Genomic DNA, 25,335 nt, shown 5'->3' on the forward strand with positions numbered 1-25,335 from the left:
TGTGATATATTTTGGAGGATGGAATCTGCAACTGTTATAATTAAGCAATACCATTAAGTCACCCGAGAGTAAATTAGAAGCTAAACTGGTGCTATGTGCTCAGGAACCCAAGATTATGGGCTGAGATCTCTATTCAGCGGATGAAGTCAGCTCCCTTCAAACTGATTCTGAAATAAAAGGTGTTATTTCTATTCCCCACCCCCAAAATACAGAAGTGTATTAAACATGTCCCTAATATTGATTTGGCATGCCAGCTGTAATCTTAAATTGTAGGGGGAAAATGTTTTAGTAAATAGAGCGATTTCTATTTTGCTACTACTGTTTCACTTGTAATGGGCAAGAGAAATGTGTAGGTCTGGATTATTTCCAGGGATTTGGCTGAGATCCAGGGACTCAGTAGTGGGAAAGAAAAAAAAAAGAAAAGAAAAGAAAAGAAAAAAGAAAAGAAATCAAGAGAAAGGGGAAGAAACGAGTCCTGGTACATTCTGTTGCAGTTAGAAATAGATGAAGGTAATGTCACTTCTCGAGTTTTCTCTGCATAATACCATCTGGAGAGAGACGATCCAATCCCAACAACCAAAACTACAAACTGTCAGTAATGTGAGAATAGGACATTGATACAATACTTGTCACCAAAGGCAGCTTAAGCAACTAAAATCTAATCTATTTAGAATATTAACAATTAAAAACATGTTAACTAACTTACCTAATAAAATTAAACATATAATCTCAGACATACCACTATGCTAAAAACTCCTCTTCAACAACAGTGTAAGTTGCCCAAACTAAGACATAATGGTCTGGACCCTTGGCTACTTATGGAATGTTCTTTGAAATGGTGTCCTGAGTACAGTCTGGGAGTTTGCTGGAAATGCAGAATCCTAGGCTCACCCAAGGCCTACTCTATCAGAATCTATGTTTTACCAAGATCCCCAGCTGATTCATTCACACATTTAAGTTTGAGAACCACTGATCCAGACTCTTGGCTTCCTGTTTTCAGGCACCCAAGGCTGCTCAAATTCACAAAGCCTCTTAGTCCCAGGACAATTTGTCTATTTCCCACTTGTCAATCACTGCCTTGGCTTTCACAATTTGGCTGATCTCCCAAAAGTCACACTCCATTTGGGCAGCTTCCAAGAATTCTGTGCAGATACCACCGGTCTAGAGGATTGAATCCCCTCTCTTCTTTCCAGAAGAGCTGATTTCACTGAGCCCCTCACAGACACGGTGACAAGATATTGATGCTATACATTTTCAAGTTAGTCCTTAGACTAATCTTTAGGCACCGGAATTGCTGTTAGGATGGATCACTTTTCTCCCTACACCTGACATATGTCTTCCCCGATCTCACAATCTGCTGCAACTTGGCAGCCTAAGTTTATGAAGTTTTATGTTCTTCCAGTTTTTCTTCTTGATATCACTCTGTTTTTCTTCTTCATTTGTCTGGGATTTTGTTTTGGTTTGGTTTGGTTAGGTTTTGTGGGTTTGTTTTTTTTTTTTTTTTTTAAGTAATCTCTATACCCAGCGTGGGTCTCAAACTCACGACCCTGAGATCAAGAGTTGCACACTCCTCCAACGGATCCAGCCAAGCACCCCTTCATTTGTCTGGGTTTAACTGGTTTTGATCACATAATCTTTATGCAAAAAGAAATTCTTTGTGAAGTAGCATTTGTTCTTTACATATATGGCCCCTCCAGAGTGTGTCCTCCAGAATGATTCCACAAGCCTTCTTCCATGGCCTTCTCAGGCTCCCACTTTCTCACCTTACCCCATCAACAGGATAGAACACTGTTCCCCATTCTCTATGATTTTGTTGGAAGGTTGCAAAGGACATCAGTACCTGAGGGCATATACCCTCTAGTGATCTTTTAGAAAAAGGAAAAACACAAACACAAACGTAGCTACAGAAGGTCCACTACATCATATTTATACAAATACAAAAAGATTTAATTATAGCAAAGTTCAATCAATCACTATGGTAACTAGTGTATCAACCAAAAGGCTGAGGTCTGCTTTATACTCAAGGCAACCTCTGTAGATTCTTCCCCTCCCCAAAATATACTCATTTGTCAGCTACCTCAATGATTATGTTCAATCTAAGACGTGCTACATAGGGTTTGCTTTTATTTCTACTTGGCAATTTCAGTATTGCTATGACTTCCACGATCTCTAGATCATGAATCACTTGAGCAAATAATGAGCCAATAAGCTCAAATCCAAGGGAAATTTCTGCAAAGCTGTCTTTTAACTCTATTTTCACACAGAGTGAAGTGTTCCTTGTCATAGAATAATAATCTAAGAAACAAATTCTGGCTAGATCCACTACTTGGTTTCAAATAGCATATTATTTTAGTATGTTAGAATAAACATTCCTTTATTCAATCTATAGCTTTTCAGCGCCTGCTAGATGCAAGGAACAAAGGAACAAAGGAACAACTCTTACAGCCTAATGATCTTTTTCTGATTTCTTCTCAAATCCAACACAAGGGCCTCCCGGCTAATTGAAAGGTCTCCATGGCTCTCCCTACTCCTAAACTCTTCCATCAGCCCTGGGAGAACCATCAATTTAGAAGAGGCCTTGAACGCTTTTCAGCTCCCCATGGAGGCACTCTCCCAAGCATCTAGAAGAGAGAGCAATTGATGGCAAATCAAACATAATTTTAGTTAATATGTTTCTTAGGCATCTCATTTTAATTTCTGTCCTCCCCCCACATGGACCACTTTTCAAACTAACTCCAATGGTAACAATTTCCCAGCCTCTTGAAACTCTATGGGCTCAGCACTGTGGGACCTCATCAAGTTCTCTGAACAGCTCCACGCTGTGCTCTCAGCACTCTGGGACGGTGGAAGACAACTCTCAAATAAACTAGGGGGAAATATGTTTTTCCTTCCCGATTCCCAGGCAGGTAGTTGGTCCTCAACACGTTTGCTTCGGATATAGCAGCCAGTCATAAAACCTCCTGGTCGTAGTGAGAGTCACTGTGCCCACGATGCATCCCAAGGTGCTGAAAGACTTCTGGTACCAGGTGAGGACAGGCGTAAGGCACAGCAGGGGGCACTCAAGACAGCAAGTCTCCAGGCTGAGTTGTAAGGCACTGGCTCAGGAGAGAGATGGACATGAGCAAGCAAAACCTCATTTTGATGAAAGCCCTACCGGCTTAAGCTACCTGCTCCAATTTGGACTGTTTTTTCCAGCTGCGATGCTCTTCAACTTGGAAGAACGTTTCATTTCATTTTCCTAAAATGTTCCATGGTAAATTCCTCTCTTTTGCAGATGGTAAGTTTTTGGTTTCCAGAGCCTCTCTTTCTAAGTTTCCCTGGAGCTTCACACAACCTCTTTTAGGAGATACCGTAAGAGAAAACACAGACAGAATGATCAAGTTTAGACAAATGCTGTCTGATTCTAAAACGGAAAACACGAAGATTCAGGTATCATTATCTAGAAAAGCAAACCCTATTAATAATAATACTATGCCCCCGATATATCCCCTACTTTATACTTTGTAAATGAGTCTGCCGTTTTCATCAGTCACCCCTCAGGGTTGGCGAGAAGAGCACTGCGCCCCAGGTAATATTTTTTTGGCAACCCCTCCCCAAAACAACAAAGCCAGTCCCCCACTGCTCTCCCTTCTCCATTCCTCAGGTCGTCCCCGTCTCTCTAATTGGTATTCATCCAGCGCAGAACAGTAGCTATCAGTACTTGATGATTAACAGCCTTGTGAGACCTTGTGCTAGCAGCAAGAGTTGGCTCTTGTAGCCACCATTTTAAAGGGGACGCTTGAATGTGAGATTCTTGTTTCAAAGAGGTGCGGATGGAGAGCACTGTGTCTCCACCATCTGAATCGGTCATGGAAGCAAGAAATGCGCCGAGGAGGACGTGCAACAAAACCCCCCGGCAACACTGCTATCCCTCCCGACGCTGCTCCGTACTGGGGAGCTTTGCAAGCGTGGTCTGGATTCTACATTGCTCAAACATTGATAAATCACTTGACTGTTTGGTGTTGAGATACCCCCTTCTGTTTCAAAGGGCCTTATGATCTTCATTCATTTTTCCCCAGGTTGATCTTTGTGCAGTCCAGACCCTTTCACCCCCAGCAACCACAGATTCAGGATTCCCGACTCCCTGTACTGCACCAACTTCAGGGAGTCATAGGAATTTGGATATTCATCTATATAGACTTACTGGGGAGCAGCCCGGAGTTACATGCAGAATGCAACTTCTATTCTGAGTGATCCTGAAGATCTCTAGTTACATAGAATTTTGCATGTCAAGATTACGATCCCACCATATGGGGCTCTTTGCTTTGCACTGGAGTTGGGCACAGGATTTCAGAAACATGTTTCGGGTCTCTTGGAACGACCAAGTATGTTTGGACTGCACCAGATTTTATAAGCCACGGAGCAAATGTAAATACTTTTGGATGCTGGTACACATTTTATAAATAATTCTGGCAGAGTTTTAATTCTCTAGGACTTCAGGGGTTTGTTATATTCCATTTTTCATTATTTGTTCATTTCCATGTGGCCTTATTTCTGTAAACACGGTTTCTTGAAAAGTGGAATTAGGTCCAGATTTAGCAAATACAAAAGGATGATTTGTAACATTTCTCTCATAAGCTGGATCCAAGCAAAGGCAAAATGAACTCATTTACAGTTAGTGAAACATAATTGTCCATTTACACATAAAAGTAGAAGGAAAAATTGATATTTTAAATTTCCCCACTCTCTACAGTTGCTATCCGAACCTCTCAGAGTGACTAGGCCTTTCTCTCTTGGTCAGTTGTCCCACAACCCAAAGGGCCCGTATACTTGACTAGGGGAAGCAATGACTAAGTGGCCCCAGTTACAAGTTCCTCTCAGGAGAACTCTTTCTTTCTTTCTTTCTTTCTTTCTTTCTTTCTTTCTTTCTTTCTTTCTTTCTTTCGAGAGATCAAGCAAGAGCAGGGGAGGGGCAGAGAGAGAGAGGAGGGAAAGAATCCTAAGTAGGTTCTCTGCATTGTCAGCACGGAACCTGACACGGGGCTCGAACTCACAAACCATGAGATCGTGACCTGAGCCGAAATCGAGAGCCGGACACTTGACGGAGTCACCCAGACGCCCCTAGAACTATTTCTCTTTAGAGTGCTTCACACTCTTACCACGCGGCGTTGGTTTTACAAAGTGACTCAAGGAGAAAGGGGAAGGCTAATGTTAGAGAAAAAATCCTGAGCTGCTTATATGATTATGTTCCCTCTGCCTGAAGTACTCTTCCAGCAGAGGTCACCATGGCCCCACTCCCTCACCTCTTTCAGGTCCCTCAGTTGCCACCTTCTGAGGAAGGATCTCCCTGACGGCCTATTTAAAATTGCACCCCCCCCCCCACCTCCAAACCCCCACCCTCCTTTTCTGTTTCCTTTGTCTCCAGAGCCACTGTGTGCGTGCACACACATACACACCCTGCTAGGACACAGGCACCATGAGGAAAGAGATTGCATTTTTATCTCTTTTGTTTACTCCTGTGTCCCTAGTTCCTAGAACAGTGCGTAGCACAGGAGATACGCTCTGTAAATATGTGCTGAATAACCAAATGAATACAAATCCATCAACAATGTGCATATAAACACACTCTCAACCACCCTGCCGGTGTAATGTCCCAGATGCACATCAGCCCTCAACTCTGTCTCACTGGGATGGAGTCTCTGCTTGATATTCCCGTTAACCTGCTTTCATCTCTAAGAAGGTTGCAAGTAGGGGGAAGTGCATTTCCTGAACTCAACACTTACTGGAAGTAATTAGTCAAGCTTCTCAAGTGACTAGTCTTCGCCTTTACCTCCTCAACAGGCTCACTCGTCAACTCCCGCAGCCTAAATTCTGACCCCACTCAGCCACACAAGGCTGAAATTCTTCCCGCTCAATCGCTAAATCCAAAAGGGTAAGGTCTCATGTCTCTCTCTCTCCTTCCCTTTCCTCCCTCCTTTTCTTTCTGCTTTCTTCCCTCCCACCCTTCCCCTTCTTTCCTCTTCTTTCCTCCGTTTTCTTCTTTTCTCTCCCCGCCAGCATGCCACCTTCGCTGGGACCCACCGCTCATTCTACTTGAGAGTTGCCTGCTTCGCTGTCTCGGCTCTCTGGCTGCACCCCCCCCCCCATCAGCTCCCTGTGCTTAGCCATTAGAGGCTGAGGCCTTGGGGCTCAACCTACCATTTACAACTGGTAATTCCCTAATACCTGCCCCCAGCTCAGCTCTTGCCTCCAAATTTCACACTGTGATTTCTTCTCATTGACTTACCATCTCCACTTGATGCCTCATAGCCTCTCAAACGCCACCCACCCAGAACTGACCTGCTCATTTCCATGTTCCCTCTCACGGAAGGGCATCGCCATCTGCTTAGTCGACTGAATTAAAAACCTTGGACCTTCCTCTCACTCTTAAAGTACCTGCATGTGACAGCGGTCAGCAGGCCAGAGTAGGAAGCAGAGGCGTTAGGGGAAGAATAAACCTGGGCTTGTGTGACCGTGGACAAATGACTTAAACTCTCTAAGCCTTAACTTTCTTAAATGTAAAATGGACATATTTTTCATCTAATAACAATGTTTATCTTTAAGAACTGCCGTAAGGGCTCGTTTAATCATTCTACAAATGAAAGGTGTCAGGTGCTATGCTAGCCACTAGGGTTCAACAGTAAATGAATTAAGTTGCCTACTCTCTGGAACACAGGCTGTAGTAGATTACGAGTTAAGTATGTAAAACATCTTATTCTGAATCTAGGAGAGTCCAGAACTGAATTAGTAGCTGCTCAATAAATGGAAGCTATTTTCGTTATCCCAGTCGCTAAGAACTACTAATGCTTCTTAATACCTCTCTGCTTCCTTTGCATAGAAGGTTCTAAACCTGTTCCCTCAGCTGTCTGGCTCCAGAATTGTGCTCAGTTCAAGTGTGCTCTTTTGGAAGCCTTCTCTCCTCCCCATGCTGATAAACTGCTACTCCACTGGGCAATCCCCCTACTTCTCTCTTTCTCCATGAGCCTCGATTCTCATTTGCCTTCAACAGAACGTAACTTATTCATCAGTAGACCCTAGTGCCCTAGCTGTGCTCAATAAGTTTGTTGAATAAAATTGAGCTAACATGGTGCTTTAAGGTCATAAAACCATATAAGACAGATTATCTGCTCTATTCTATACACGTGGAAACCTGAGGTTCTGAGGAGGGATATGTATCTCCCCTGCTCATAGTGCCTTGAGTGACACTCGCTCACCAAGGGCTGGTGCTGGGCTGAACAACTTGGTTAAAAGAGGCTAAGAGTGAAGTGAATTTGAACCTAGGTTTTACAGAATGCCGAGAGTTAAGAGAGGAACAAGACAGGAAAACAGGATGCTTGGGAGCATGTGGACGTAAACCTAGCAAGGAGAGATCTAGACAATTCCCACAAAACAGAAGAGCTGTTCACATATCCAAGATTTATATTTACTGGCTATTGGATGGAATTGGTCTGAAAATGTTGAGGCTAGGACTCAAGCAGAGGTCATCTCCCTCTAAGTCAAATGCCATTAACATTGTGTTTTATGGTATAAAGCTCTTAGTCTCCTCAATCCATTTTGTGAGCTGTAGATGTCATTCCCATCCAACATTTAATAGCTACCCTTGTGTAGCTCAAATTTGGAAGGTATCAAGAATATTTACTGAAATAATCTACCTCCATTTTTATGTTAGGAGGAAAAGGGCAGGGGAAGAAGAAAAGATTTAGAGGGTATATGGCTTCAAATACCACAGCTAACAGGGGTCACCTTGTGTTCCCTGAAATTCAGGAGGGCAACCTGCTGCTGCCTAGTCTCACCAGGGACAGAGGCTCCTGGTTCTGAAAGAACAGCTGAAGGACTAGCTGCCCAGGTCAGGGGCAACATTCTTTCCAAAAGCCACTGATGCAATGGACAGGAAACTGCCTTCCAGGAAGGGCAACCTATGGAGAGAGGTGACCCTGTGTCTCCTGGGAGAAGGTAAAAATGATTCACGAGAGGGGAAACCTGAGTAAGTAGGAGACAATGACAATGTTTGGGCCTACTAACAATGCGATTTGGAGGACTTTCTTATGATTCTCGTTTTAGGAGAATAACTTTAAAGTCTTACAATGGCCAACTGCAGACCTGGTACTGTTAGCTAGACCGATTAATGCTACATCTGTTCTAACACAAATAGCCAACAGGCATATTATTTCCACATTCCTAAAGGTTGGTGAATAGCAGTGGAATTAATTCTTGAGGACATATGAAAACATGCTCTCCTCCTATCTGTAGCCCATCGTGGTTTTTTTCTTACAGATGACACACAAACAGAGCTTCCATTTGTAGTCCGTGATTTTGAAAACTGTAACTAAGAGATTTTGGAGTTTCCCTTTATGAATGCTACAAAAACTGTGAAATTCACCAAAACTGTGATCCTGGATTTGATTTAGATAAGCTCCTAATAACAACTATAACAAAGTATTTGTTAACGTTTGTTTTTCCGCGTGGTGTTTACTTCTGAGAGTAGGTTCTCCTTCCAAGTCTAACCCAAATGGGGAAGGGGAGATACAGATATATATATATCTGTTAAGTATTACATTTCAGTAGTTACTATAGTGTAGAATTGAACACTATTCAAATAGTAAGAAAAGAAGAATATCACTGGAATCCTAAACCTTCAGAGAATATAAAAATGAATTAATTTTAGTCCTTGTCCCCAAGAAGTTTATAATCTAGTGGGAGGATAAAGCAGTAGGCTCACGTAAGAGAGCTTCAAGAAAATACAATGTGGATTCAAAAGAAAAGGATGGGTTGAGAGAGAGAGATTGATGCATTTGAGGTTCCTGAAACATCTTAACAGGAATATATCAAGGCAGCAAAGAGGAATGGAAAGTTGTAGAGTGGCGGACATCTCAGAAGGCAGGAAAGTGTGGGACACTCCCACCCTACTACCCCTGGTTTGGAACACTAATCTGTAAGAACTGCATGACCTCTCTTTTTCTGAAGGAAAAAAAAAAAAATATGTATATATATATATATATATATATATATATATATATATATATATATATATTTAAAACTGCACCACAGATTTTTAAATTTTTTGTTTTAATCATCACAGCTGTTGATCGCCAATCAGTAAGCAAATTCTTGATGTTATCTGGGCTTAACAATCAAAAGAATCTGAATAAGTCAAGCTAATTTAATAGCTAATGTGAATATGCTGGATCTTCTATTCAGGATTCATTTTGCTATTTGTCAGTTGACCCCAAAGTTGCGGTCTTTGACAACGAACAGACAATGTATAAGGAGAGTTCAAAATTAGAACTTGTCCCTCAGTCCATGCAAACATGGTGTTACTATACAAGGCTACTGCCTCAACTTTACCAACAGATGATCCAGCAACCACTCCCCTGAGAATTATCTGGAATGACTATTTGTGAAGTTTCATCACTGAGTGTTCACCTTTCCCTTCCCACTGACATATCTTTCCTTCGGAAATGTGCAGAGAAACAGTAAGCATAATAAGATACACATGATAATAACCCAGCAGAACTAACTGTAAGCAAGGAGAGGGGTTTCATCTAGTACAAGAGATAGAAGGGCTTTACACTTGAATTCGGACATGATCAAATGACTACCTTGTATCTCTCTGTGTGTTGTCCTGCTGTAAAATGGGGCTGATTCAACTCACCCAGGTAGGTAATTCAGAGACATGGTAGGAAGATTAATTATTCGGGATTCACTGAGTGCTTTCAATATGAAAAGCACGATGTATGTCACAAACAGAGGGCTGTTGACTTCAGGGGAGACAAGAAACAGCAGGCACAGATGAACTTTTAAAAAACAAAGGCCCTATTCTCATGTAAATACTCAATAATAAAAGCTATGGAAAGAAAGCCACAGGAAATATAAAATATAAACAGAATATTTTCCATGAGGAGTCAGCAGATTTTATCAAGTTAATAAATTATTACAATAGAGTACATAAAATCAAACTCATGCAGAATCAGACCAGAGAATATAACGTGTGGCTGCAGGGATTATCTGGTGGGAAAGATCTCATTGATTTTTGTAGAGCATTGGATCTGGGAGATTTTTAAATTAGGCAAGGATGATGACCCAGTTTGGATGGGAAAAGCTTAGAGGTTCCCAAGGAAGAATACAGCCCAAGAAGAAATCTCTGGAGGTAGTTATTTTTAACTTTTCAGACCTGCTTGACATGAAGAGAATTCTGAAAACGGAATGCAAAAAGTAAACATTTAAAGAACTTTGATATCATTTCTCATTGTTGTGACCCTGGCAAAAACTTTAAAAGAACAGGCAAGGTTTATTTAGAATTAAATAGGGATTTGAGGAAAGTAAAATTGAGTTTGCTTTTTTATATTTATGAGTTTATGAGGGGAAAAAAGTTGGGTGAATTTTCTCTTGGGCTGTGACTTGACTAAGAAATCCTCGTACAAAATAAAGATCATAAGATCATAAGCATCAAATTCAAAACATATTAGAGGTAAGTACTTTTTAGTACTTTAAGTACTGAACTTAAAAATCAGTGGAAATATTACAGGAGCACTAAGAACATAAAAAAAAAAAAAAATGTATACCAGTTAGCTATTGCCAAAACGATGCTGCATAACAACCATAAAAACTAGTGGCATACGACAATAAGCCCTTGTTCTCATGGTTCTATCAATCGTTCGGTGTGATTCTGCCTCACATACGACACTGAATCTGCTCATGTCTCCCATCTTCCTTGACCCAGTCAGCTAGCCAAGCCGTGCTCACCTCTAGGTTCTAGACTGAAAACTAAAACTTCCATTCTCTTCGCCAATGCAAGGAATATTGACAAGCCCAAAGTCAAGGAGCAGGAAAGTCACTCCATCCATGTCATGAGGATCTAGCAAGAATGTGAATGCAAGGAAGGGTGAAGAGTGAGCCCAAGAATTCCAATCACATTTTGTTCCAAACTTACATATCAAAAAAAGTCTGGAAAAATGGTCCAGAGAGTGAGATCAAGATGGAGATACAGAAACACAAGCTTTCACAACAAAACCTTTGTTATAATAATGATGTTTTTAATTTCCTTTCCATCTATGTGTATATTTTCATAGTATGCATAAGCAAAATATCTTATAAATACAATAATTCTAATGGCTGACATTAACTTATTCTCCTCTTACTGATAAAATAATCTAAGAAATTTTTCTTTTTAAATAGTTTTTAAATGACCATGTAATACAGAAAGCTTAGGTTTGAGAAGCATTCCCCACATACTGAAAGTTTCTGATCATGTCATTTCTGCATATAACAAATAAACTTTTTTTTTTTTTTTAAGTAGGCTCTTTGGCGGTGCTTTAATTCATGACCCAGAGATCAAGACCTTAGCTGAGATCAGGATTCTGACGCTTAACCGACTGAGCCTCCCAGGTGCCCCACAAGTAAACTCTTAATAAAAGACATTCTACTAAGTTGCCATCTCTAACGACAGAGGTGAATTCCATCTCCATGAATTTTGGGTAGAATTTCAAACTAATGAGGACTTAAATCAGCAGTCCCAGGATTTCTATACCATCTTCATTGACTCAGTAAATTTATAACAGAACCTCAGTAACCTTAACTATTAAACATACTTTTGAACTCAACTACCCAGAGAGTATTTTCCATCTGCAGTATCAGCTCTCCTGGTGGAAGCTGACCTTTTACCACTATGACTATTTAAAAAAAAAAACTTCTTAAAACGTAACCTTAATCCGGGAGCTCCTGGCGTGCACCTGGCGGTCCGGCGGATCTGTCTACAGTGTTTGGCCAGAACAGACCCACGGACGCCCCTTCTATCAGCCTCCGGCCACCCTCTAACCTCTTTCCGGTCTCAACCTTCTGAGCCATCTCCTCCGCCACCCTCTGCCTCCGGGACCAGCCAACACCCTATTTGGAGCTTAGCTCCTCATACCGATCAACGATGAACTCCCAGATTCGTCAGAATTATTCCACCGCGGTGGAGGGCCGCCGTCAACCACCTGGTCAACATGCCTCTGCAGGCCTCCTACACCTACCTCTCTCTCGGCTTCTGTTTCAACCAGGACGGCGTTGAGCCGGAGGGCGTGAGCCACTTCCTCCGCTGGTTGGCTGAGAAGCGCGAGCGTGCTGTGCTGAGTGTCTCTTGAAAAGGCAAAACCAGTGCGGCGGCGACGCCCTCCTCCAGGACGTGCAGAAGCCACGGGAAGATGAGTGGGTAAAACCCTGGACGCCATGGAAGCCACGCTGGTTCTGGAGAAGAACCTGAACCACGCCCGTTTGGGTCTGCATACTCCGGGTTCTGCCCGCGCAGACCCCGATCTCTGTGACTTCCTGGAGTTCCACTTCCTGACTTCCTGGGTGAACAAGTGAAACTCACTGAGAAGATGGCGACCTCCTGACTCACCTCGGCGTGCTGGCCGCCTCCAGGCTGGGCTGCACAAGTACCTCTTGGAAAAGCTCACCCGCAAGCACAACTAGGAGCCTCTGGAGCCCAGCAGCCTTCGTGGGGGCCCACTGGCATCCCCCTTTTGCACGGCTTGTGCCTGAGCTTCTCCCTGCAGCCACTAGGCAGCTTTTTAACCACCTTGGAGCCCTCTCCCAAGCCGTAGACCGAATGGAAACAATAAAGGTTTTTGTAGCGAATATATTTATACTAATATATTTACATACATATAAAACTAACCCATCGTATAGAAATATTGATAATGTTCTGTGTTGGTAAAGAAATAAGCACTATTCTACACTGTTCACTGGGAGTAAGTTTATGCAAATTTTTGGAAGGCAGTCTGGCAATGTAGATCAGGTAGTTAACCGATACGTGAAACCATCATACCCTTTGACCCAATAATCCCTCTTCTAGGAATTGATCTAAAGTAATTACAAACAAAAAGAAGAATACGTAAGATGTTCGTTGTTCTATTGTTTATAATAAAAAAGTAGAACCTACTTAAATTCTCATCAATGGGGAATTTATTCAAATACCATGGAATATTAGGTAGCTACGAAAACAAGCAACACTAATCATATTAAAACACCCCAAGATATATTTTGACTGAAAAGTATTAGGTTAAATACCAGAATATTGTGTATAATACATTATATGTAAATGTAAGTGCCTTATGTGTTTATGTATGCATGAAAAGCTATATACCAAACTGTTAATGATTATCTCTAGGAAGAAAGGGTTTTTTGGTGGATTGAGGGGATGGTTACTTTTGATTTTTCTTCTTATACTACATTTTTTGATTTATAAAGAATACGTATTACTTTCATTTTTTCAATAAAAAATAGCTTTTTAACTATTTTCACTTTCTGTCTTCAAAAACACCTTTTCAACTCTTTTTACTTTGTCCGCCCTACCACCTCTACATGATAAAACCCCATCAAAATCCCACATGTGCAGAAACCAAAATACTGATTGAGTAAAATGTGTTATTATAAAGTTAATGAAAGTTTAAGGGAGCCGGCGCAGCTAGGTGCCAGTAGTCCTGGGTCAGGTGCTGGGTCCAAATATGGTTTGGATGAGGTCTGGTTTGCCTACCAGTTGCAATGTCTACTCTGGTTTAAACATCAATAGGGGCAACTCTGGGCTCATAGCTGGCCGAGATTTTAAAGGCAGTGCCAACAATCCAGTTATCTCCTTGTTAATTGGTACCCATTTCACAGCCATGGAAATAAGTCTAAGAGAGTACCCAGATGTGGCAACACACTCTTTGCCTCCCTGCTTCCAAAGATGGCGTTGCAAGCTACTCTCCTAGCCAGGCCTCTATCCAAACCCACTGCCACCCTCTTACCTCCAGTATAAGAAACTTAGCCTGCTCCTGTTTGAGAATGGGGCTAAGAACAAGAGCCAATGCCAACCACTCTGACTTCTTACTGCAGGTGCCTTGTTGCAGGCTTTAGCACACATACTGTTAAATCATCAGTCTCTAACCAGATTGCTTTCATGCGTTTTTTCCGGGCTTTCTCTACACCCTTCCCTTCCATATCCTCCCAAGGAGACTTTTTTTCTCCCACTGGCCCTTCAAGAGGCAGTTCAAATGCAGTCCCCTTTATGTGAAGCCACAGAAATTTGCATCCTCAACCCAGAAAACGCTTCACTCTCTTCTGTGATCTTACCCGCTACTTTGTACTTCTATCGATGCACTGTGAACACACTCTCTTGCCCCTGTAATTTATTGTGTACATTTCTGCCTTCCCAAAAGGTAGTAAGAGCCTTCAGTAACTCTCTCACCATCATCCTCATGCCTTTTACTTACCCTTTTCTGCCTGCATTATACTTACCCAGCAAAATGTCAACACTGGGGTAAGCCAACCACCTGCCTTTTGCACTCCCACACGGAGACCGCAGAAGAATGTAAGTAACAATGCAAAGTGCTGTCACTACTCGCTCCATGTCTCCAACAGTCCCTGGATTCTGAGTACCGCCCAGGGCTGCCCCTCCCCCACTGCTTACATATAGCAGTTGCTCAAAATCTTCCCACCCTACTCAAGCTGTCTGTGCCCACCAGATTCCTCCCCACCCTCAGCAGGTAATTTGGATTACTATTTTAGAGAGAGACCACTCACGAGGAACTGTCACAGTCTCTTCTCCACTTGCATCTGTCCCCCATCTATGCCTATGTATCCACACTACAGTGGATGCTCTTGGTGCCCCACTCAGATCCCCTTTTGTGGCAGGTATTCTTGTCCTTCAGCTGCTCCAAGGGCTGGTTGTTTAAAGTTCACAGCTACTGGCTTCCTTGAAGAATTGCCCTCAGCCAGACAGAGCCCACATGGTCTGGAAGGTTAAGCCCCATTCCTCTGATGAGCAGACCTCAACCAATGAGTGACTGGGACAGGGGGAAAAGGCCAGTCCCGGGCCTCAAGGTGAGTAAGCTGACGTTAGTATCCAGTCAAGATCACACTCTCGCTTAGCCTGCTTCCCCTACCCTCTCATACCTCTCTCATTCCTTCTCCTAAGAGCACCCCTCACCCAAATCATTTGAACAAGAATCCCTGTCTCAGGCTCTGCTCCCAGAGAACCCAACCTAAGACACACCCTGATCCCTATCTCTTTTCCTCCTGTCAGTGTGGAAGAGGTGACTCTCTTCTGTCCAAGGCCAATGTGCTCTGGACCCTGCCCTCTGCTTCCTTATCCCAGACTGTCCTGTTATCTGTTCCTTCTCTTTCCTGGAGCTTCCAATTCTCCCCTCTCCATTGTCTCATTCCCATATGAATATGTTCAAGATCATTCTTTCTTACAACTAAACTATACTAAACAAAAAAACTCCACCAAGCCTTTATCTCCCTTTTAAGCAATCTACAGCCACTGTTTTCACTTTTTTTTTTTTTTTTTTTTTTTTTTACCTCCTAGGGTAGGGTAACTCTCTAAGATACAGAGTATCAGAAGAGGAAAAGACATTAGAAGGCAAATGAATTCCACTTCTGACATGTTAAGTCTGCAATGCCTATCATAGTAAACTTAAAATGTCTAATAAGCAATTGATACTGAGGGTTTCAAGAAGTGATGTGATGGTAAATATTTAACTGGCTCTCGTGCAGACAGGGGGAATGCATGCATATATAGGTACATACGTTTTATACAATTTACCGATATGGAGGCTGTGTAGTTCCTAATTTACAAATAATAATAGAGCATACTCTTTAGCATAAATTTCTAATCACCAATCAATTCTTGCAGAATGTTTTTGTTGACTATTGCCCAACTCTTGCAACCCGTGATTGCAGCTGGTGAATGAGTGCACTCAGGGCATAAATATGGCTGTTATTTATGTTGACTTTAGGAAGTGAGAGAAAGTGAAACACTGAAAACATGAGTCAAAACTTCTCTTGCTCACCAATGAGAGGAGCACTTTTTTTTTTTTTTTTTTTGCTAAATTGGATAATAGTTTTAGACTATTAGAATATTCCTTCAATTCTTTGTGTACTCACAACCTAACAGCTGTAGAGCAACACACTATTAAGCTTAATCTACATTATTAACATTTTCTTGGTGGTTAGACTGAGCCCCTAGGTTAATCTACATTATTAACATTTTCTTGGTCATTTAAGCCTCGACAATCAACAAAACAATAGACTGAGCCCCTAGGTGCAGCATTTCCTGATGTCCATGGTGGAAACACTCCCACTGTGGCCATTTTCAAGGGACCAACATGACATCGCCAAATGCAGAATTGGAAATGAGGCACCGTAGCACACCATTATCAAGGATTTCCAAAGATACCATAGACACACAAAATCTCAAAAGCATCGATACTAGAAATTAGCAGGTGAAAGAAAGAGTGGACCTACGCCGGCCGACTCCATCTTGTTCTGTGTCCTCCACCTTGAGTGACTATGTCCCCGACATGCCCCCTTCCTGGGAAAATCGCAGAAACCTCAGACCACGCCTCCTCCCCTTGAGTAACCTCCCGCTCACCCGTTCAAACTTCCAGATCAAAACACGCCAGGCGACCTGCGTAACAGGACTCCGACCTTTCCCCAGCCAATCGGCTGATGCCACAGCCATTATCTCACCAACTGCCCCTAGACCCCTATAAAACCTTTGTGCTTTTGAAACTCGCTCTCTCTCCGGTATCTCACTGCTGCGTCGGTGCAGGTAGGGGATTGAGCTCGAGCTACCTCGAATAAAGGCTCTTTTGCTTTTGCATCAGACTCGGCTCCATGGTGGTCTTTGATCACGAATTCTGGGCATAACAGCAGGAATATTTATTACCTTTATTCTTAATATAACTTAATTGTAAGTTTATGCAATTTTAATAATGGCTGGGTTTAGCAACTGGCTCACAAAATTCAACAGTTGGCTCTCATGACCTGGTACAAAAGTCAACAGTTGGCTCTCATGACCTGGTACAAGCCAGCTGCAACACACCATTAGTTTAAAGTGAAGTGGAGTAACCTGGTCGAGGACAGAAAGTCATATATGTAGTAGTCAAACCAGGGATACGGATGGAATTCTCTCAGGGAAAATATATTTAATAAAAAGGGAAGGGAAGGTAGTAAGGATGAAACTCTGGAGGAAACCAAGATTTAAAGGGTAGGCATTAAAAGGTAAGCATGGGAAAAGATGAGAAATAGCTGATAAAGTAGAAATGGAGGCAGCAGAGGGCAGTCAGGCGGTCAAGGATCAGGGAGTGGCCAACAGTATAAATGACACCCAAGAGGCGATCACAAGGAATGAAAATTATCATTTATGGAATCATCTGTCCATGCATTCAACATTTATTTTAATTGTTTTTGGAGCGCTCTCAAGTGGTTAGAAATCCAGTGTACTAAAGTGGACCTTTCAGTCTTACCTTAGGCTGAGGTCCAAAACCCACTCCAAATAAGGTCCTAGCCCACCTAGAAAGGATTTTGCTAAGGAGGTAGCTAAGGCTTTTTTTCTCGACACGTAATGTAAGAGCACAAAAGGTATAAAGTTACAGTGATGTGAGGATGGAAATTTCTCTGAAGAGAGGTTTTCAAAGGACTGTGAGTGATACCCCCACACATATTCCCCTCACTTAAAGCCCAGGATGCCCTTCGCAACGGCTGTGGGATGAATGTATCACCTGAGGTTCCTGGGGCTTGGAGAACACAGCAGACTGGTGGCTAACTCACTCCAGAAGAAAGGGTACATCTGAAAGGCAGGGAGAAGTGGTCTGCAGCCACGGAGTAGGAGACTATGTTTGAGAAATACTGTCTCTAACAGGAACCTCAGCCCGGGGTATTTATTTGAAACATACCCTGACTAAAAGGGTTCTGCCGGAGACCTAGTCACCCTCTGCAGAAAGGCTGGAGATGTGTGTTTGGATACAGAGATCATACTGTATAAACTTTTCTTCCCTTAGTTTCTGTGACATAATTTCTCCTGGTTCTCTTACTTCCTGATTTCTCACATTGTCTCCCTAATGCTCTTGATCTCACAAATGCTTATGTCACTGGAGTTCAGTCCTCCTTATATTACATGAACTCCTCAGGTCATCTCATCCACTCCATGGCATCAACACCACCCCTGTGCTTTATGACTCTTGAGTCTCTAGCTCTAGCCCCACCCTGTCTCCTTGGTTCTGTATTTAGATTTGCAATCATCTATTAGCAGCAACACGTTAGTTCAAACTTAAACCCTTCATGGTCTCTCTCAAGTCTTTGTGCATGTTTGGGAGTTTCTTAAAAATGTAAGAATACATTTACCATAGAACCCAGAAATTTCATTCCAAAATATGTACCAAAAAGAAGTGAAAATAAATGGACACATAAAGACTTTGTTAACACATGCTTATAGCAGCATTATTCATAAGTGCCTACAACTGGGAACGATGCAAATGGCCATCAACTGATGAATTAAAAAGCAAAATGTGGTATATCCATACAATAGAATACTTACTACTCAACAATCAAAAGAGAGAAAACTACTGATATGCACAACCAGAAGGAATCTCAAAATCAACAGGTCAAATGAAAAAAATTAGAAATAAAAGATAGCATACTATATGACTACAGTTACATGAGATTTCTAGAAAAAGCAAAATTATAGCAACAGAGGCAGAACAGTGGTTGCTGGATCAGGGATAAGAACAGACATTATCTACAAATGTGTATGAGAAATATTTTGGAGTAACGGAAGTGTTCTAAAACTGGATTATGTTGATGGCTCCTCAACTGTATGAATTTACCAAAACTCATTGAGCAGTCTACCCCAGACTTCTATTAATATTTCACTGTAAAAGAGAGAGAGAAGACAGATTTAAAAATACTGCTTTAAAAAACTAACCATCATCTGAGCTTTCAGCAAATTATAATCTTTGCTGGTGAGGGTTTTTCCTTTGTTTTGACGGCTGCTGACTGATCAGGGTGGTGATTGTTGAAGGTTGGGGTGGCTGTGGCAATTTCTTAAAATAGGACAATTAAGTTTGCCACATCAATTGACTCTTCCTTTCATAAAGGATTTCTTTGTAGCATGTGATGCAATTGATAGCATTTTACCCACAGCAGAACTTCTTTCCAAACTGCAGTCAATCCTCTCAAACCCTGCCACTGCTTTCTCAACTAAGTTTTTGGAATATTCTAAATCCTTTGTTGTCATTTCAAAGATCTTCACAGCATCTTCACCAGGAGTAGATTTCGTCTTAAGAAATAACTTCTTGTGCTCATTCACAAGAAGCATCTCTTCACTGGTTCAGATTTTATCATAAGATTGTAGCAATTCAGTTACACCTTCAAGCTCTACTTCGAATTCTAGTTCTCTTGCTATTTCCACCACATCTGCAGTGACTTCCTCCACTGAAGTCTTGAACCCCTCAAAGTCATCCGGGAGGGTTGGAATTAACTTCTTCCAAACTCCTGTAAGTGTTGATATTTTGACCTCTTATCATGAATCACGAATGTTCTTAATGGCATCTAGAGTGGTGAACCCTTTCCAGAAGGTTTTCAATTCACTTGCCCAGATCCATCTAAGGAATCATAAATCACTGTCTATGGCATCTATGGCCTTATAAAATATATTTCTTCAATAATAAGACTTGAAAGTCAAAATTACTCCTTGATCCATTGGCTGCAGAACAGATGCTGTGTTAGCAGGAATGAAAACAAGATTAATCTCATTGTAGATCTCCATCAGATCTCTTGGGTGACCAGAGGCATTGTCAATGAGCAGTAATATTTTGAAAGGAATCTTTTATTTTGAGAAGTAGTATATGTAGTATGTGATTTAATGACATAAACATGGAATAAAAATAAAGAAGGAGAATAGGAGGTACCCAGGGATAAGAGGTTGCTATTTTAAAATGGGTGGAAAACAGATTAAAGACCTAAATGTGAAACAGGAAACCATCAAAATCCTAGAGGAGAAAACAGGCAAAAACCTCCTTGACTTCAGCTGCAGCAACTTCTTACTCACTATGTCTCTGAAGTCAAGGGAAATAAAAGCAAAAATGAACCTTTGGGACCGCATCAACACAAAAAGCTTCTGCACTGAAAAGGAAACAATCAACAAAACAAAAAGGAAACCAAAGAATGGGAGAAGATATTTGCAAATAATATATTGGATAAAAGGTTAGTATCCAAAATCCAAAAAGAACTTACAAAACGTAACACCCAAAAAACAAATAATCCAGTGAAGAAATGGGCAGAAGACATGAATAAACACTTTTCCAAAGAAAACATCCAGATGGCTAACAGACACATGAAAAGATGCTCAACATCACTCATCATCAGAGAAATACAAATCAAAACCACATTGAGATACCACCTCATACTGGTCAGGGTGGTTAAAAGTAACAACTCAGGAAACAACAGATGCTGGCGAGGATGTGGAGAAACAGGAATCCTCTTGCACTATTGGTGGGAATGCAAACTGGTGCAGCCACTCTGGAAAGCAGTGTGGAAGTTCCTCAAAAAATTAAAAACAGAACTACCCTACGACCCAGCAATAGCACTACTAGGAATTTATCCAAAGGATACAGGAGTGCTGATTCATAGGGGCACTTGTACCCCAATGTTTATAGCAGCGCTTTCAACAATAGCCAAATTATGGAAAGAGCCTAAATGTCCATCAACTGGTGAATGGATAAAGAAGATGTGGTTTATATATACGATGGAATACTACTTGGCAATGAGAAAGAATGAAATCCTGCCATTTGCAGCAACGTGGGTGGAAACAGAGAGTGTTATGCTAAGTGAAATAAGTCAGTCAGAGAAAGACAGATATCATATGTTTTCACTCATATGTGGAACTTGAGAAACTTGACAGAAGACCATGGGAGAAGAGAAGGGGAAAAATAGTTTCAAATAGAGATGGAGGCAAACCCGTAAGAAACCCTTAAATACAGAGAACAAACTGAGGGTTGATGGCAGGGAGAGATGGGAAAGTGGGTGATGGGCATTGAGGAGGGCACTTGTTGGTATGAGCACTGGGTGTTGTATGTAAACAATGAATCATGGGAATCTACCCCTGAAACCAAGAGCACACTGTATACACTATGTTAGCCAAGTTGACCATAAATTATATTTTTAAAAATAGTAACAATAAAATAAAATAAAATGGGTGGAAGAGAAGACCATACTAATAAAGTGATATTGTGTAGTGAAAGAAATGAGTATGGAGTGAGCCATGTGGTTATCTGAGGGAAAAGCAAAAGCAAAGGTCTTGAGACAGAAGTGTGATCGGCATGTTCAAGGACAGTAGTGAAGTGAGACATTAAAACAGACTGTAAAGCTAAAACAGTTAAAGTGGTGGGGTTTAAGGCAAGGATAGAACAATGAAACAAGATAAAGAGACTCCCCCCCCCCCAAAGACTCTAATATACAGTAAAGGAAACCGCAAGAATAACAACGTTACATCGTGCAGAGGGGAAAAAAGGAGGGAAGAACTTCAAAATATTAGTAATGGTTATTACTAAATAGTAGAGTTATAGACAATTTTAGTTTTCTTCCTTATGAGCTTTTATGTATTTTCTAATTGTTCTAAAATTAGCATGTGTTACTTCAAAACGTATTTTAAGAGGAACGAATTAATTAATAAATGTGTTGGGGAAACTAGATAGCTACTTCTGGAAAAATATTTGAAAAATATTACAAATTAAGTTACTTGTAAAAAATAAACCTAAACATCATAAAACAAAGAAAAAAAGGATTTTTCCAAGCTTTCAAGCAACAAAATATATTTCCTACACAAAATCAAAATTATGTATGTATAAAAGGCCAAAATGAGGGGCGCCTGGGTGGTTCAGTCAGTTAAGTGTCTGGCGTCAGCTCAGGTCATGATCTCACGGTTTGTGGGTTTGAGCCCCGCATCGGGCTCTGTGCTGACAGCTTGGTGCCTGGAGCCTGCTTCGGATTCTGTGTCTCCTTCATCTCTCTGCCTCTCCCCCACTTGTGCTCTGTCTCTCTCTCTCTCTCTTTCAAAAACAAATAAAATGTAAAAATAATAATATTAATAAATAAATAAATAAAAACAAAAGGCCAAAATAAAAAAACAGACTAGTAAAAAAGTATAACTCACTACATAACTTATTCAAATAGAGTATAAAAGTACAACTTATTACCTGTTGAACTTATCCAAATATGTAAGAAGTCATTTAAAATCATTAAGTAATAAATAAAGGCTTAGATTTTTAAAAAATAAGGAAATACAAATGGCCAATATTCAATTCAACCAGGCTAATAACTGAAGAAATAAATATTAGAATAAACTGTCATGTTCATCTATGACATTAGCAAAGATTTATCTTTAAAAATGCTAAAAATTGGCAAAATTGGGATAATATATACTCAATCCATTCCAGGAGTGTAACTTAATATAATCTAATTGGAAAGAAAAGTCACAGTATTTACCCAGAGCCTTAGAAAATGTTTATGCCCATTTTGGAATCTATCCTAAAGAAATAATCCCAAATAATAACAATTTACACTTATATAGCACTTACTATGTGCCAGGCACTACTCTATTAGTATGTAATGACATTAGGAAGTTTGAATAATGTATATATTAACTCATTTAATTCTTACAACAACCCTGAAGTAGGTATACTATTATCTCTAGTTTGGGGATGCAGCACCTGCCACTCAGAGAGGTTCAGTCATTGCCCAAGTTTTCATAACTCATAAGTGAAGGAACCAAGACTCAAAACAAGGCAGTCTGACTCCAAATCCTATGTACTCAACCACTCTGCTATCTTGCCTCTTTAGTGAACAAGCATACATACAAAGATGTTTACCCCAGCAATGATGATAATAGGCATTTTCATAAGGAAAGCCAAATCTTTTACAATAGGACAAATGATTAAACAAAAGATAGCACAGATAATGTAGTATGCTTTTTTTTTTTTTTTTTTTTTTAAGATATGGGTTTTCTATTAAGGCTTTTTATTCACTTATTATAGGTTCTAAGAAACTTTAGTCTATTAAGAAAATGAAAAAGATGAAAATAAATGGTGTAGTTTTAAAAATATTTATATTGTGGGGCACCTGGGTGGCTGGGTCAGTTGAGCATCCAACTCTTGATTTAGGCTCAGGTCATGATCCCTGGGTCATAAGATCAAGCTCTGCATCAGGCTCCGCGCTGAGTGTGGAGCCTGCTTAGGATTCTCTCTTCTCCCTCTGTCCCTCTCCTCCACTCATACTCTCTTTCTCTCTCTCTCTCTCAAAAAAAAAAAAAAAAATTAAAACCGTTTATATTGTAATTCGTGTAGTATATAACACTGTTAATTGTAAGACACATCATTATTTTATGTATTATCAAGAGAGGAAAAAAATTTCTATTTTAGTGACACTACAATGTGAACTAAATGGGTCTTAGATTAGATGAAACACAGTATATTCAGTTCAAATGAGGAGGTAGTATTTCTTTTTGAAGATAATTTTATATCTGAGTTTCCAAATGCAAGTCATATGATACGGCTTCTTATCCTTTTCAGCATGAATTTTCATTCATCTTCCTTTGTGGCAAACTTATTGATGTGTCAGCCTGGAGATGAGTGTACAGATCCCACGCATGCTTACCAAGGAGCTCTTGCTATCTCGTTTTCACAGAAGAGAAGTTATTACTACTAACTAAGCATGCCAGGCCAGAAGCCCATCACCCCTCATGTAAGCCAACTGTCTGCGAGAGGAACTTGGAAATGCAAGAAGCCAGAAAATGTTAATAAAAGAAACAGGTTTAACAGGCAACTTGAACATGGTTGAGTGAATATTATGCAGTAAGGAAAGCCACTTGGAATGTGATGGAATGTTCGGGAGGGTAATGAAGAGAATGGGACAAACCCAGGGAAACAGAAGGAGCATTGTGAAGGCAGAATGGGCATACGGCCAAGGCCAGGAGATGGGAAGAGGAGAGGCCCAAGGAAGCTCACGATGGTAAGGTCATTATATGTATCATATAGTTGGCTACACTGCTGCAGGAGCAAAACAGCACGTTTTCCTAGCAAGTTGCAGAACCCTGTGGTTTCTTTAGCTCCGGGCACAGACCAGAGGATAACAGAGACCAAACTAAAGGAATGCTATCATCAATGCCATTTTTCTTCCATCTGCATTCCCACAAGAATATACTCCTCCAAGGAGACTTTATTATTATTAACAAGGGGAAACAGAAGAAAATCACTGTGCTTACCAATTTATAACCATTTATAAGATTGTGATGCTATAATTCATTAATAAATCACCAGTACGACCAGGCCTATTTAAAAATGAAATGCATCCTTCTATTATATGGCTCAAGGATAGGTATTTACACAGGTTCATGTTCCCTTATCCAAAACTCCTAGGACCAGATGCGTTCATATACAGTACAGTACATGGCACCTCCAGGGGAATGTGAGTCTGATACAGACAGACTATAAATAACCTCACCAGAGGTCAGGCCAGGGTTTGTAGCCAGATACCTCAGGATAAGCCAGGACTGTGAACAGTGGAGAAGGCATCACAGACAGTGTGTTATAGGCACTGTGTTAAGGCCCTGGCTTTTAATCCACCTGTTTTATTACCTCATTTACAATGCATGAATTCTAAATTTCTGCATACATCCCAATTCATAACCAACATTGACAATACCCTCTTTCAACCAATACTTATGAAACTCCCATCCATTACATATTAGAAATTATTCCAGGTACTAAATGACCAGCAGTAGACAAAAACAAAGTCCCTGCCTTCAGGGAGCTGACAGTGACTCCCTTTGGGCAATGAGAAAATTCATAAATGGCCTATAGTGATTAAACAATTGTTTGATTCCTAAATCTAGTCATGATTCCTAAAGGTGTCAGAGACCACATCCTATGTCACACCTATTTATATTTTGTGATATTAATGTCAGATGTAAGAAGTTCAAACCAGGCTTGCTAAACAGCCCTTTTATGGTACACTTTTAGCAAATATTTGGAATATATAGCACATTTGTAGCCACATTCCTCTTCCTCTTTCTAAAACTGTATACTTGTGCCTTTTTTTTTTTTTTTTTTGGTCAATTTATAGCTTTTATTATTTTTCAAAAAGATATTTGGTTCTTTTTGGTGATCCTTTTATTTTGTTGTTCTTATTTCATTTATTTATGCTCTTATCTTTATTATTCCCTTCAAAACCCTTCGTTATTGTTTGATTTGCATTTAATTTCAGCTTCATCTATATTCCTGAGTTGAATTTATTTTCCATGTCTTTTGTTTTTACATAAAGGCATTTAAGGTTGTCAGTTTACTTTTGAGAACTGTTTTATCAGTATCTCACAAGTTTTGCTATTGACAACTTTTATTGTAGCTTAGTTCTAAAAATTTTTTAAATTTCCACTGCCATTTTCTCTTTAACCACAAGTTATTAATAAAATTTGAAACTTCATAACAAACGTACTGTTTCCAGAAAAAGTGATTTATA

At 40.5% G+C, this 25,335-nt stretch overlaps 1 pseudogene; it reads left to right on the forward strand.

Moving 5' to 3' along the window:
• The first annotated feature begins 11,841 nt into the window (after positions 1–11,841).
• Positions 11,842–23,602, forward strand: LOC123588416 (annotated as a pseudogene).
• The last annotated feature ends 1,733 nt before the right edge of the window (positions 23,603–25,335 follow it).

The sequence above is a fragment of the Leopardus geoffroyi genome, chromosome D3 (genome assembly GCF_018350155.1).
Source record: "Leopardus geoffroyi isolate Oge1 chromosome D3, O.geoffroyi_Oge1_pat1.0, whole genome shotgun sequence".
Classification (NCBI taxonomy): domain Eukaryota; kingdom Metazoa; phylum Chordata; class Mammalia; order Carnivora; family Felidae; genus Leopardus; species Leopardus geoffroyi.